The 16,028-nt window shown below is 38.2% G+C and overlaps 1 protein-coding gene across 3 annotated transcripts in view; it reads left to right on the top strand.

Annotated features, from left to right (window-relative positions):
* Nucleotides 1-16,028, top strand: part of FAM168A (family with sequence similarity 168 member A) — a 181,889-nt gene that overhangs the window by 104,628 nt on the left and 61,233 nt on the right. The window lies entirely within an intron of this gene.

Raw genomic sequence — 16,028 nt, 5'->3', positions numbered from 1 at the left:
GTCCTCCCAACAATCCTAGGATGTAATTAACACTAGTATTTCCACTCTACACAAGAGGAAACTGAAATTAAGTTTGCTAGCCAAGGCTTCACAGGTGCCATGATTTAAAAATCTATGCTCTTAACCATTACATGAAGTTTCCAGGTAGTATTTTGCACATGTTGCTTCCCTAGGAAAGATGATAACTTTATGTGCTATAAACTTGCTGCTGAGAATTGCTGATCTAATGGGCTTCATGAGTTTGCTTCAGGGAACTAACATACTCTGGTAGAGCACTTTGAATGGGTTCTTCAATGAATACCTTTATTTCTTTACATTTCCTTAGTATCCTGTGTCTCATGGCAGATCAATCTAAAATGCCACCTAAAGGGTCGCCTGGGTGGCTCAGTCGTTAAGCGTCTGTGTTTGGCTCAGGTCATGATCCCTGATATATATATATCCCAAATATTTGCATTGCAAATCTAGTCTCTTGTAAATAACCATTACAGAGGGGCTCTGAGGACTAGCCTCTCTAGAAATGCCTGATGACCATTTCTTGTAGCTGGGGATGTTATATAGCAAGTCTGCATGTAGCAATCCATTTCCATCAAATTATAACTTTGCTTCAGAGGTGTGTGATAATTTAAGGTCACTGTATTATGTGGTCGTGAAACTGTGGTATGCAGTCAATTTGTTCAGCAAACAGTTTCCAAGCACATGCTGTGTGCCTGACTTTGTGCTAGGTAGTAGGAATGAAACTGACGAGACAAATCTCTGCTTTCATGGGCTTGGCAGGAGTTGGGAATGTGATATAATTACGTTAGAGTGTGATAAATACTACAGAAGCTTCCCAGTGAAGGTAGCCATCTAATAGAGCCCTGAAAAGAAGAGTAGGAATGATCCAGATTAAGAGGTAAGGTAGATTAGGGAGAACCCCTGAATGATGGAGAAGGGTGGTATTTCAGGCACAGAGAACAGCATGTGGAAAGACTCAGAGGCAAGAGAGTATGGCATGTTCAGGGGCACTCAAAGAAGATAAAATCTGCTGGATTATAAAGTGTGAAGGCAGGAAAAAGCTATTTTGAAATTACAGGCATTTTAGGTATCATATCTAGATTGTGAAATTAGCATGATGTTATAGAAAGGATTGGACTTGGGATCTAAAGACCCAGATTTTAGTCCCTGGCTTTCCACTGGCTATCTATGGGATCTTGAACAAATTATTTAACTTCTTTGATTCTGTTTATCTGCAAAATGGTAATTGTTAACTCTTGCACTATCCTTTTAAGCTATAAAACTGCTACACTCTGAAAGCTTTTCTTTTCTTTTTTTTTTAAGATTTTATTTTTTATTTGAGAGAGAGAGAATGAGAGAGAGAGAGCATGAGAGAGGGAGAAGCAGACTTCCTGCTGAGCAGGAAGCCCGACGCGGGACTCGATCCTGGGACTCCAGGATCATGACCTGAGCTGAAGGGAGTCGCTTAACCAACTGAGCCACCCAGGCACCCCTGAAAGCTTTTCTTAATCCTTGCTCTGTTTTAAACGCTTTGGTTTGTTTGTGTATTTATTTTTAAAGATTTTATTTATTTGACAGAGACACAGCGAGAGAGGGAACACAAGCAGGGAGCAGGAGAGGGAGAAGCAGGCTTCCTGCCTAGCAGGGAGCCCGATGTGGGACTCGATCCCAGGACCCTGAGATCATGACCTGAGTCGAAGGCAGACGCTTAATGACTGAGCCACCCAGGTGCCCCTTAAACGCTTTGTTTTAATATAGCACTTTTATTATGGTAATTCTTATATACAACTGTTTCCCCACTAAGAACGGCTCTTTTAAGAGCCAAGAATGACACAAGGTAAGTCCCAAGTACTTGTGAGGTTTAATGAATAATTGGATTCTATATTAAGGGAGATTCCCTCTGAAATTTGTTTGCCCTTAAAAAAAAAAAAAAAACCCTTGAGAAGAAATTTTGTATTATTTGCAAGCATTTGACTTGAGAGACAATTTTGTTGTGTTTTTGATTAGCAAAAAAGCCATTTTCTTAAAGCTGTTTCAATGGGCTGAATGCTCTAGTGGTTAGAATGTGACATTTTGCAGATGAGCATATCATTTACAGGCAGGCACAAGAGGTGATTATTGAGGTTTTGCATGAAAAGATCTTTCTGTTAACTGTGGAAACCTTTCTGATACTGAGATCCTCTTGGCAGATCCTAGAAATCAGAGTTCTCCTCCATTTCACCTTTAAATTGAAACATTTTCTGAGATGAAATGATATATACAGAACTGTAAAATGTGGAAATCTGATGTGCAGTTTGATTACATTTGGCAGACAGTATAAAGAAGTAGACAGCTGCTGTAAAAACTGGCCTTATGTATCATCATAGTGATATAATTAAGAAAAAACCCCACTAAAACTGAGTTTTCTTAAATTTGTTTGGTAAGAATTTAATGTGATATTAAGCTATTGAATTCCAATAAAAGGTTTCTTTTTATTTAACCATTAATTCATTCATCTTGACTAGTCAACAAATATTTAGTGAGCACTCTGCTTTATACCAGTCCCTTTTCTAGAAATTTAGTAGTGAATAAAACAGATATGGTCCCTTGACCTCATGGTGCTTCAAATGTAGCAGGAAGAAAAGAATTGGGTAAGCAAATTACAGCTGCAATGAGTATTTAAAATAGAGAAGTTCAGAGAGCTCTGGGATCATAAAATGCCCTGTAGCCATGCCTAACCTGACACAATTGAGAAATGGGTCCTGGATGATAATATCCCTGCCATGTTTTCCCTCAGATTCTGTGCTCCAGCCTTTCAGAACTGCTCGACATTCTCTGTGCCTTGCTCTCTCATGGCATAATCTCATGAATGCCCTTTCCTTCCCCTTCTCCTTCTGTAGACTTCCTGTCATCCTTCAAAACAGATCAAATGACACATTCTTTTGAAATCTTCAGTATCTCTCCCCCAATTAAATAGGATTAGGTTCGGCTACGACATTCTAAAATAACAGTGGTTTAGAAATATAGGGTTTTTAGTCTCTCATATAAAAGAAGTACAGAGGTAGGTAGTCTAGGCCTGACCTGGTTGTTACATGAAATCAACAAGGGATCCGGGCTCTTTCTACCATCTTTGATATGAGACTTCCATTCTCAAGGTTACTTCATGGAAAAGAAAGCTCATGAGTTCCAATCATCATGTCCTAATTCTAGATAGCAAAAAGGAAGGAGTAAGGGGAGAAGGCAGGGCACCTCTGCTGGATAATGCTGTTTCCCTTACATAGCCTTTAGCAGAAGACCTACACAATATTTCAATTATATCTTATTGAGCAGAACTAATTTCATAGCCACACCTAACTACAAGATGGGCTGGGAATTAGAATCCTAACTGAGTGTTTTGCCACCTAGTGGTAGTCATACTGTCCTTTCCTGGACCACCACCCTTCAGTTAGTTGTTCTTAAATTTTCAGCACTCAGTATAATAACAGTACTATATTGCTATTAATTGTCAATTTTCATGTCTCTTTTCTTCTTATAAATACCACAGGGGTAGAAATTGTGTCCTGTTATCTCTGAATCTGTAACACTTTGCACAAAGCCTGGCACAGGAGGTATCTTCATGTGTATAAAATGAAGATGTTGAGCTAAATGACAATTACTTTTAGCTTATAAAGGATCTGTAATTATTTCTTGAATCACCAATTCATATTTTTAAACAGCTTTATTGAGGTGTAATTTACATATGATAAATTTCACCCTTAAATTAAGTGTACAAATTCAGTGCTTTTTTAGTAAATTTACAGAGTTGTGCAGCTATCACCAAAATCCAGGTATAGACCATTTTTAATCCCGCAAAGAGATCTCTTGCTCCCGTGTGCTGTCAATCCCCATTCCTACTCCAAGTCCCAGGTGACCAAATATCTACTGTCTGCCTCTATAAATTTGCCTTTTCTGAACATTTCGTATAAATAGAATCATACAGTATGTGGTCTTTTGCTCTCGCTGCTTTTTCTTGGCATAATATTTTCAAGGTTAATTCATGTTGATATGTATCATTGGTTTGTTCCTTTTTATTGCTGATATTATTGAAATTTTTATTAAATTTTAGAAGTTATTTTCTTTGCTTTGGGGATTAAATATGTATCTTAATTTATTACAAATTATTGTATTTACTATAATATACATGCAGTCTACTTCAAATACAAACTAAATTAATTTCAGTAAAATACAGAAACTTTGTTCCGGTATAATTCCATTCCCCCTCTTCTGTACTTGGGCTCTTGCTTTTTGTTTTTTGGTTTTTTTTTTAAGATTTTATTTATTGGAGAGAGGGGAGGGGGAGGGAGAGAGAGAGGGAATGGGAGAGAGAGAGGGAATCTTGAGCAGACTCCATACTGAGCACAGAGCCAGACATGGGGCTCCATCCTACAACCTTGAGATCATGGCCAGAGCCGAAACCGTGAGTCAGAGCCTTAGCCAACTGAGTCATCCAGGCGCCCCTGGGCTCTTGTTTTTATATAAATTAAATATTTATATATTATATGCCCAGCAATACAGTTTTAGAGTTATTGTTTTATATAGCTGTATTTTATTTTTTTTTAAGATTTTATTTATTTATTTGACAGAGAGAGATACAATGAGAGAGGGAACACAAGCAGGGGGAGTGGGAGAGGAAGAAGCAGGCTTCCCGCCAAGCAGGGAGCCCGATGCGGGGCTCGATCCCAGAACCCTGGGATCATGACCCGAGCCAAAGGCAGATTCTTAACCAACTGAAACATTCAGGCACCCCTATATAGCTGTCTTTTAAATCTATTAAGAGAAAAATATTTATACTTTTATATTCACCTACATAATCACCTTTATTGGTGCTCTTTATTTCTTCACGTGGATTTGAATTACTCTCCAGTACCATTTCCTTTCAGCCTGATAGCTTTCAGTATTTCCCCTCCCCCCAGTATTTCTTTAGTATTTTTTGAAAGGCAGGTACTACCACTGAGTTATCTCAGTCATTATTTATGTGGGAATGTCTTTATTTTTGCCTTCAGTTTTGAATGATAACTTTGCTGAGGTTATACATTTTTTTTAAGGAGGATATTTTATTTTTTATTTCTGTTTTTTTTTTTTTTTAGTAAAGTTGACATACAGTGTTACATTCGTTTTAACTATACAGCTTAGGCATGTGATAAGTTTATACATTATGCTGTGTTCACAAGTATAGCTACCGTCTGTCCAGTTACATTGCTATGACAATATCACTGTATTCCTTATGCTCTACTTTTTATTCCCATGACTTACTCATTTCATAACTGGAGGCCTCTATCTCCCTCTCCTCTTCACCCCTTTTGCCCAACCCCCACCCCCTCCCCTCTGGCGACCAGTTTGTTCTCTGTATTTATAGTTCTGATTCTTTTTGTTTGTTTATGCATTTTTTATAGATTCCATTTATGAATGGAATCATATAATATTTGTCTTTCTCAGCCTGACTTATTTCACTTAGCATAATACCCTCCAGGTCCATCCATGTTGTCTCAAATAGCATGCTCTCATCCTTTTTTATGGCTGTGTAAAGTTCCATTGTTTGTGTGTGTGTATATATATATATATATACATTTTCCTTGTGCATTTGTCTGTAGAAGGACACTTAGGTTGCTTCCATGTCTTGGCTATTATAAATAATACTGCAGTAAACATAGGGGTGCATATTTTTCCTGGATAAATACCCAATAGTGGAATTATTGGATCATATGGTATTTCTAATTTAATTTTTTGAGGAACCTCCAATACTGTTTTCCACAGTGGCTGTACCAATTTACATTTCCACCAACAGTGCACAGGGCTTCCTTTTCCTCCACGTTCTTACTTTGTCGTTTCTTATCTTCTTGATTTTAGCTATTCTAACAGGCATGAGATGATATCTCATTGTGGTTTTGATTTGCATTTCCCTGGTGATGAGCGATATTGAGCATCTTTTCATATGTCTTTTGGCCACCTGTATGTCTTATTTGGAATAATGTCTGTTGAGGTCCTCTGCCCATTTTTTAATCAGATTGGTTTTTTGTGGTGGTGGTGGTGGTGGGTTTGGGGGGTTGTTTTTGTTTTGATGTTGAGTTATATAAGTTCTTTATATATTTTGGATATCAGCCCCTTATCAGATACATCATTTGCAAGTATCTTCTCCCATTCAGTAGGTTGTCTTTTTGTTTTGTTGATGATTTCCTTCACTGTGCAAAAGCTTTTTATTTTGATGTAATCCCAGTATTTTTGCTTTTGTTTCCCTTGCCTTAGGAGACATATCTAGAAAAACGTTGCAATGACTTATGTCAGAGAAATTGTTGCCTTTGCTCTCTTCTAGGATTTTTATGGTTTCAGGTCTCATGCTTAGGTCTTTAATCCATTTTGAGTTTATTTTTGTGTATGGTGTAAGAAAGTGGTTAGGTTTCATTCTTTTACATGTAGCTGTCCAGTTTTCCCAGCACCATTTATTGAAAAGACTGTCTTTCTCCCATTGTGTATTCTTGCCTCCTTTGTCAGATTAATAGACCATATAAGTGTGGGTTTATTTTTGGAGTCTCTATTCTGTTCCATTGATCTGTGTGTCTGTTTTTTGTGTCAATACCATACTGTTTTGATTACTAAAGCTTTGTGGCATATCTTGAAATCTGGAATTGTGCTACCTCCAGCTGTTCTTTCTCAGGATTGCTTTCGCTGTTCAGGCTCTTCTGTGGTTCCAAGGGGGTTATTAATCTTGGTTAACATATTTGCTTTTTTTCTTTCAGCACATTTTATATGTGAGAATTGAGCTGTTAATTTTGTTGTTCCCTTTTATCTGATAAATTGTTTCTCTTGCCACTTTCAAAAACTTCTCTTAGGCTTTCTGCAGTTTTTACTATGATGTATACAGGTATGGATATTTTTGTGTTTAGCCAACTTGGGGTTCATTATCTATTTTAAATATGTAGTTTAATGTTTGTTTTTAAAATCAAATTTGGGTATCTTTTGTCCATTATGTCTTCAAATATTTTTCTGCTCATATTTTTCTTTCCTCTTTCTGGAACTCCCATTACTTCTATGTTGGTTTGATTGATAGTTTCCCACAGGTCACTCATTCTATTTATTTTCTTTTTGTTTTTCAGATTGCATAATCTATATTGACCTGTCTTTGAGTTTGAGGATTTTTTACTTCTGCCAGCTCAGATTTGTTGTTGAGTCCCTTTTGAATGTTTCATTTCAGAATACAATTTCCATTTGGTTCTTTTTATTTTTATAATATCTGTATATTGATATTCTCTATTTGAGTTATCATACTTTCATTTAATTCTTTAAATATGGTTTCCTTTGGTTCTTTTTAACATTATTTATAATACCTGTTTCAAAATATTTCTCTGATGATTCCAACATCTGGGCCCCCGAGTTAGTATTTATAATCGTCTTTTTTTTTTTTTTCCTTGGTAAATGGGGCACTCTTCACTGTTTCTTTGCATGATTCATGATTTGTTTGTTGAAAACTACATGTTTTAGATAATATATTGTGGCAATTCTTGATTCAGATTCTTCTCCCATGGAGGTTGGATATTGTTGCTGGGTGGTTTTGTTTATTTAGACTATTCTGTAGTGTCTGTCTTTTTGCAGTGTGTCACTACTGATGTCTTTTAAAAAAAAAAATGAATATTTAATTATTTAACATGAAAGTAGTTTATTCTGGTCATATTTTTTAAATTATTGTTTTAATTTTTAAACCTGGCTTTTTAAAAGTCACCCCTGGGTCAGCATAGATTAGTGGTCAATGATTGGCTTAAACCCTAGGCCAGGAAATCTTCTACCCTTTGCTAATGGATCTGTCATTTGGAGAATGCATTCAGAGTTCAGTCAATTTACAATTCCGCTCCAGCCTTTACTTTCAGTGTGTTCAAGACCTTACATTCACATAAAGTCAGTAGCTAGCTAGGACCCTTTCCAGTTTCTCCTTAGCATTTGTGAAGTCTTACCACCAGGGATCCCATAGTGGGTCTTATCAAGACCCATTATGGCTTTTTGTTCCCTAGTATTCCCTTTTAAATTTCTCGTTTATCTGCTCCGTTGCCTGCCCTAACTAGTACTCTGACCTTAGTCTAGCTACAGTGGTGGCCTTCCTGGATTGTTTACTATTGTTCCCCAGATTGTCCCTCTATTGTTTTTGACAGTGATGTTGGGCAATATCCAGAGCTGATTTTCTATGCTCAGCTTCAGATTAAATCAGCCCACTCTGGCACCAGTCATCCTCTTGTCCTGACCCAGCCTGCCCTGATAGAATTATTCCCAGGGAGTTGGGCGTTGGGAGATAGGGGCAGCCCTAGGTTAAAATGCCACAGATTCTCACTGTTCTTAGTATGGTTCAGTAATTTTTCTTTTTCTTTTCTTTTCATTACTTTTTAAAGTAGGCTTCATGCCCAGTGTGGAGCCCAGTGTGGGGCTTGAACTCATCACCCTGAGATCAAGATGTGAACTGAGATCACGAGTTAGACGCTTAACCAACGGAGCCACCCGGGTGCCCCGGTTCAGTAATTTTTCTCAAACATTTCTCAATTTGATGTATGCCTTTGGTTAATTTTCAGAGGCCTAAATTGGTTGGTTTTGACCATTTTGTCCAGTTTTATTGTTGCTTTTTGGGGACAGGGTTTGCTAAGCAGTTTAAGCATTCCAGAACTTTAAGAATTCCCTAGCTAGACCATAGCCTCTTTTGGGCAGACACCATCTTTCTCTTTTCTGTACAGTATCCATCCAATGTGAATTAAACCTTTGAGCTTTCATTTCTTTATCTGTCAGATGAAATTAATAATCCTTGCATTGCTTACCTCAAAGGATCAAGTGAAATAGTGGTTTAAAATTTTGTAAAGTATAAACACTTTGTAAATGGTAAAATTATTTGAAAATTTTAAAGTAGTTTGCAAGCTACAACACTGATTCTTAACACTGCAACCTGTTGTGCATATAGTACTTCCAAGTATTCATCCTGAATACATGGGCTTTTTTTTTTCCTGGTCATTTTATGCGCATAGGTTTTGCTGTTGGTTTGAAAGAAATAGTTCACATGTTTTTTGAGGGCAGCAGCAGGCCACTTGCAGAACAGTCCAGGGATGAAAACTAGTTCCACCAGGAGGAAAGGTTTTATGACCTCTGTCTGGGTTCTCTCTCACATGTTGTTCCACTGCCTGGCTTACCACTTCTGGTTCTGCAGTTAGAGAGGTGAGCTATCAATTGAGGCTTCTGTGGACATTGGAAATAAATACTGGAGAGATGTGGAGCCAAGTAGTTGACTGGGATATGCCAAGAAGTGTCAAACACTTTGAAGCTTTTTTCAAAGTTGTCTTTTGGAGAAGCATGAAGGATGGTTCATCATTCATTGAACTACTATGTATTTAGTGTCCATTATGTGTGCGGTAATATTCTGGGTACTGGGGATACAAGACAAAGGGAATCCTTGTTCTCATGGAACTTACTCTAGCGGGGGATAGGATAAATAAATAGGCAAGAAAATATATCAGGTAGTGACAGGTGTCAGTAGGAAAGGTAAAGTAGGATGAGGGGATGTGGAATAACATCAGTTGGAGGAACTATTCTAGGTAGATTGGTTAAGTTAATAAGGAAGTCATTTCAGATAAAGTGACATTTGAGCAGAGACCTGAATGAAGTGAGGGAGTATGCCATTTGGATATCTGAGGGAAGGGTATTCTGGGTGTGGAGAAGAACAAGTGCAAAGATTCTGAGATATAAGCATGCATGGTATGTTCAGGGAACAAGGAGGTCATTGTAATTCGAGTAGAGAAAGCAAAGGGATAGTGGTAGGAGTTACAATCAGAGATGTGGGCATATGAGGTCAGGTCATATAAGGCCTTGTAGACTTTTATAAGGACTTTGGATTTTATTCTGAATAAAATGGGAAGCTATTGCAGAATTGTGTTTGCTGGCACAAGAAATGTAGGCTTGCTGTGGTTCAGCCCCAGGAAGCAGGGGCAACTCCGTACTTGGCTCAGGAGAGATAGGTAGGCAGGATGTGCACAGAGGGCACTTATCTAAGAAGTGAAATCAGATTGGATGGGTAGTATATGGCAGCTGAGATTGTAGAAGTCAGGCAGGCAGTACTTTTATTCTCTTGTAACTGACCATGTGTGCCCAGCAGGGACCCAGCAGATAGATATGAACTGCCTCCATGGTGGGATCTGCCAGGGTCCAAGCATAGCACAAGGGACTCTGAGTTAAAGGGCACGGTTCAGGGCCTGCCATTCTAGAGGAGAATCTAGTGCTGGGTTTGGGAGACTGGGAAATTCAACTAGCATGGTAGAAGTAGCTTGGACATTGGAATCAGACAGACCTGGCTATGAAACTGACTTTTCTCAATTCTTAGTAATGAGACTTTGGGTAGTTCACTTTATTTCTCTGGACTTAAGTTTATTTAACTATAAATACAGTGAAAATAATACCTGTTTTGCAAGATCACTGTGACCTTATAAGACTTACAAGGATTTGATAAGGTAGGTCCCTAGCATAGTACCTGTCACATGGTGGATGTTCAATAAATAGTAGCTGCCTGTAATAGAGGTAATATTTTTAATAGTGGTAATGGTTAACCCCTACAGAATGCTCATTGTGTATCAACCATTGTAAGCAGAATTCTTAGGTATCTCAAAGTTAAGTCCAAATCCAAATTTCTGTTTTTTACTCCAAAATGTGCTACTTTCATAGTTCTTATCCCAGTAAGTGGTATTTTTATTATTCCAGTTTTTCAAGTTATCTTTGGAGTCATCCTTAATGTCCTTCTTCTCATACTCCATATTCAATCCATTAGTAATTTTTGTTAGCCTAATCTTCAGAATATATCCAAAATAGGACTACTTTCCACCACCACTTATCACCACTGCTGCCACCCTATTTGAGGCCACCATTATCTTTCATCTGGATTATTTCAAACAGCATCCTAACTGTTCTTCCTTCTTCTCGAACTCTTGCCTTCCTGCCATCTGAGCTCAGCTCAACAGTCAAAGTAATCTTAAAATGAAGTCAAATCATGTCTCTTTTTTGCTCAAAATACTCTAGTGCTTCTTATTTCAGATAAAAAAAAAAAAGTCCTTATACTGGCCTACAAAGCTCGGCATGATTAGGCCCTCATCACCTGTCTGGTCTGTCTACTCTTTTTCTTTCACTGCTTTCCGACTAAACTGGCCTCCATGCTATTTCTCAACCATGGTTCTACTTCAGGGCATTTGCATTTGCTGTTTCCTCTACTGGACAGTTTCCTCTCAGTTGTATGGTTTGCTTCTTCAACTTATTCATTGCTTAGATGTCACTCAATGACATTTTCTCTAGCCATTTTAAAAATCGCACTCTCCCCTTAGCACTCCCTGTCCATCACACTCAGTGGATTTCTCTATTGCATTTACCACTATCTGATATACAATATGTTTTACTTTTTAGAAAATTTTGTCTCTCCCCCTCCAACTCAAATGCAGGTAGGAATATTTGTTGTTCTTGTTCACTGCTGTTCCTCTATCAAGCTTATGTGGGACAAATGGCATTTGGGAAAGAGAGTCGCAGGCAATGTCTTCAAACTGTTTGGGCTTCAAAATCTCCTTGGGGACATAAATACATAGATTCCTGAGCCCCATCCCAGATAGATCATAGAGAATATTGTATACCATGTGAAGGAGTTTGGATTTTATTCCCAAAGCCTTTGAAGAGAATAACCCATCCAACCTGTGGTTTTTGGGGTGTTTTTTTTTTTTTTTTTAAAGACTTTATTTATTTGAGAGAGAACGAGAGACAGAGCATGAGAGGGAGGAGGGTCGGAGGGAGAAGCAGACTCCAAGCTGAGCAGGGAGCCCGATGCAGGATTCGATCCCGGGACTCCAGGATCATGACCTGAGCCGAAGACAGTCGCTTAACCAACTGAGTCACCCAGGTGCCCCCCAACCTGTGTTTTAATAAAGAATATCAGGGATGAGGTACACTGGGTTAAATTTTGGAAAAAGAGACCTCTTGGGACTGTTGTAATAGTTTAGACAAGAGATGATAAAACTTAAAACAGGGACGATAGCAATGAGAAATTAGGGTTTTTTGGGAGTTGGTGATTGATCAGGTGTGAAAGAGTGGGAGGACTTTAGGATGATGTCCAGGTTTTCCTCTTAGGTGCTAGGTGGATGGATTGTCAGTAACTCTGAGACAGGCAATACAGGATGGAAGAATGGGCCTGGGGAAAGATGGTGAGTGTACTTTTGGGTATGGTCGGTTTGAATTGCTTATGGAGTGATTAGGAAGAAATGTTCAGGAAGTAGGGTGTGTGTGGGTATGGTTGTGTGGTTGAGTGTTATAATAATTATTGTGAGAGAGATGTGGATTTGGAAGTTATTAGATTTCATGTATCATGAGCTAATCTAGGCAACTGCTAATCTACCTTTTGTCTCTATAGGTTTGCCTGTTCTGGAAACTTCATATAAATGGAATCACATAATATGTGGCCTTTTGTGACTAACTTCTTTCACTTAATATAATGTTTGCAAGGTTTATTCATGTTGTATCATATATCAATACTTCATTTCTTTTTATTGTCAAATATTTCATTATATGGATAAACCACACTCCATTTATCCATTCACCAATTGAACATTTGTTTCCCTCTTTTGACTATTACAAATAATGCTGCTATGAACATTCATGTGAACATACATTTTCATTTCCTTCCACATAGGAGTGGAATTGTTGGATCTTACGGTAACTATGTTTAACTATTTGAGGAACTGTTAGACTTGTTTTCTAAAGCGGCTGTATCATTTTACATTCCTACCAGCATTGTATGAGGGTTCATTCTCCACATCCTTGCCAACACTGTTATCTTTTTGATTATAGCCATCTAGTGAATGTGATTTGGTTTTGATTTGCATCTTTTCATAAGCTTATTGGCCATTTATATAACTTCTTTGAAGAAATGTGTGTTCAGATCCTTTGCCCATTTTTTAATTGGGTTAGTGGCCTTTTTATTATTGAATTAAGATAAGAATTCTTTATATATTTTAAATACAAATCCCCTATCCTATACATTTGACCCTTGAACATCACAGGTTTGCACTGTGTGGGTCCACTTACATATGGATTTTTTACAGTACAGTACTGTAAATGTATTTTCCTCATGATTTTCTTAATATTTTCTTTTTCTAGCTTGCTTTGCCATAAGAATACAATATGTAATACATAATAAAATATGTGTTAATCAAATGTTTATGTTATTGGTGAGGCTTCCAATCAACAGAAGATTCTTGGTAGTTAGGTCTTTGGGGAGTCAAAAGTTACATGCAAATTTTGGACTGCAGAGGGGCTCGGTGCCCCTAACCCCTGCAGCATTGTTCAAGGGTCAGCTGTTAATGATTTGCAGATTTCTCTCATTCTGTGGGTTGTCTTTCACTTTCTTAATGGTGTCCTTTAAAGCACAAACGTTTTTAGTTTTGATGAATCCAGTGTATCTATTTTCTTCCTTTGGTTGTTTGTGCTTTTGGTATCATATTTAAGAAACCATTGCCAAATCCAAAGTTTCTTGGATTGTAATTGTAATTACAATTACAATTACAAAGGTTAATTCCTGTATTTTCTTCTTTCCTGTATGAGTTTTATATTTCCAACTCTTTCATTTAGGTCTTTGATACATTTGGGGTGCCAGTCTTGGCCTTGCCTTTACTTGCTTTGTGACCTCGGACTGTTCATTTGCCGTTTCTCAGCCTCACTTTTTTCATCTGTAAAGTGAAAGTTGATATGTGTGTATATATATATATAGAACAACAGAAAACAGATGAGTGGTTGTCATGGGCTAGGAATCGGTGGGAGGGTATTGACTACAAAGATGAGAAGATTTTTGGGGCTGGTGAAAATGTTTTATATCTTACTTGTGGAGTGCTTATATGACTACATTTTTCAGATCTCATAGAACTGTATACCTGAAAGGGGTAAGTTTCACATATGTAAATTATACTTCAATAAATCTGTCTTTCAAAAAAACAAATGTTACAACAACTCTACAAAGTATGTAATACTCTTTTCCATTTTGAGGCTAGAGGAAACTGAAGCTCAGGAAGGTCAGTGGACTTGCCGGTGGTCCCACATTTGATATGTGGCAGTTTCAGGATTTGAACCTAAATCTGCCTGATCATAGTTTGTGACCTTCCTACTCATTTTTAGCCTGTCCCTGAAACTATTAACAGTGTGTGGATTCTCTTGTAAAAGGTTGACCTTCCCTTGAAAGCCAGGAACCCTCTTTTCCTGTGAGCAGCTTCCCCAGACGTGGCTGTCGTATTCTTAATCTAAATTTTGAACCCCTGGCAGATATCATTTCTGTCAGTCATTAGTTGGGCTTGGAATCGATACTATTGTGGAGTGCTGCCCAGGCATGATCTCCTTTTGAGGCTGTGGCCCTTATTTTGGAGCAGCAGGAGACCAGTTCCAAAGCTGATGCATTTCTTTGGTTATGAAAAGCAATTTCATACCTTGCCCAATCATCAGCAGCACAAGGTACCTTCTCAGTAGGAGAGTGACCATATGTTTATAGGGCCAGTTGTACTGCTTAGCACTTTAACAGTCTTGCTTACCCCAGCTTATTTAGCAGAGAACTAGCTGGGCAGAAGAGAGATCCAAGGCAGGGAAAGTGTACAAGTGGTCTTCTGTATTGTTGTTGTTGTTACATCATCACCACCATCATTTACCTCTGCATGCCACCCGACAGTTTGCAATGTATTTTTGACATTCTGAGATCTCTCTTAATTCTCCCAGTACCTTTTAGGAGAGTGCTTCTATTCTGAGAGAGTGTTACTTGGCTATGTTCTTGGGTAACTCTGGCTGCAAGAGTATTTTCTCCTTAAGGTGTGCTGAAATATGTATCTTCTGTAACTTTCATCCTCAAGTTTTTCTGGTTTCAATTTGTCAACTGGTGGTAGTTTAGTCTCTTGCCCTGGGGTGATTTGCCAGGGCTGCCCATTGGGTACATTTCAGGAAGTTCTAGCCTCTGAAATTGATCAGTGGCATTTCCTTTTTTGCCTGTTTGACTGCCCTACCTTCCTCTCCTTGGGAACCTATTTTTACTCCACCTTTCCTTCCAGAACCCTGGAGAGACTTAATTAATTGCAGAGCAATTGTCATCAAGCCAGCTGTTCACTGCCTATCTTGACATTTGACTTGTTTCCTATCCTGAGGTGCTACAAGAGAAGTTAATGACCTAAAAAATTGCCCGTCCATCATGTGAGCCTAGTTAGGAGAGAATTGTTTGATTTTTATGAAGTGTAAATAATATATTTGTAGAGACAAGTTTTTTAAATGTGTTGGCCTATATGTCAGAGATGGTTCCCTAAACAAGATGGGACAAATTGGCTGGCTAATAGAGTTTAATGACAGATTTTTCCATTAATCAGAATGGAGAATGTGCTTCATTAAGGTAATTAACAGAGCACTTGTGCAGGTGATACTTATTGCACACAAATTTCCAAGTTTATTTCTTTCCGTTGAATACATTTTGAAAGAGATCTTGGCTGTGTTTCCTTGTTTGCATTAAAATGATCAGTGGCAGTAAATTTCTATTTTTTCCAAATCTGGTAACTGGTATCTTGTCCGCTGCAGGTGCAAAGGATTGGTGGGACACTTGATGCTCTTCCTAATAGTGTGTGTGCTCATTGTTTGGCTCTTGTGCTCCCCTGGTGAGCAGTAGAAGTGCATCCTTTCCTAGCTCATGGACTAGCGTCCTTAGAATTAGAAAGTACCTCAGAGAGCCTAAACTAATGGATTTCACATCAGGACATTGGAGTCCAGTGAGGCGAAGTGACTTGGCCAATGCCACACAGTATACTAGTGGGAGAGTCATCTGCGGGATAGTGGGTCTGGTTCTGAACTGAAAGGCAGAAGGCCTGGGTTGACATTAGGCAAGTTGTATCACCTCTCTGCTTCTCAGTATCTTCATCTGTATAATGAGCAAAGTGTATAATATAGGGCCAAGTACAAACAAATGGCTTTTTGTTTAGTTGTCTTTCTGCTGTACCATGTTGTTCTCTGTGAGT

Source organism: Phoca vitulina, unplaced genomic scaffold (assembly GCF_004348235.1).
Source record: "Phoca vitulina isolate PV1807 unplaced genomic scaffold, GSC_HSeal_1.0 scaffold36, whole genome shotgun sequence".
NCBI classification, from domain to species: domain Eukaryota; kingdom Metazoa; phylum Chordata; class Mammalia; order Carnivora; family Phocidae; genus Phoca; species Phoca vitulina.
Note: the sequence above shows the minus strand (reverse complement) of the source record. Positions and strands in the feature narration are given on the sequence as shown.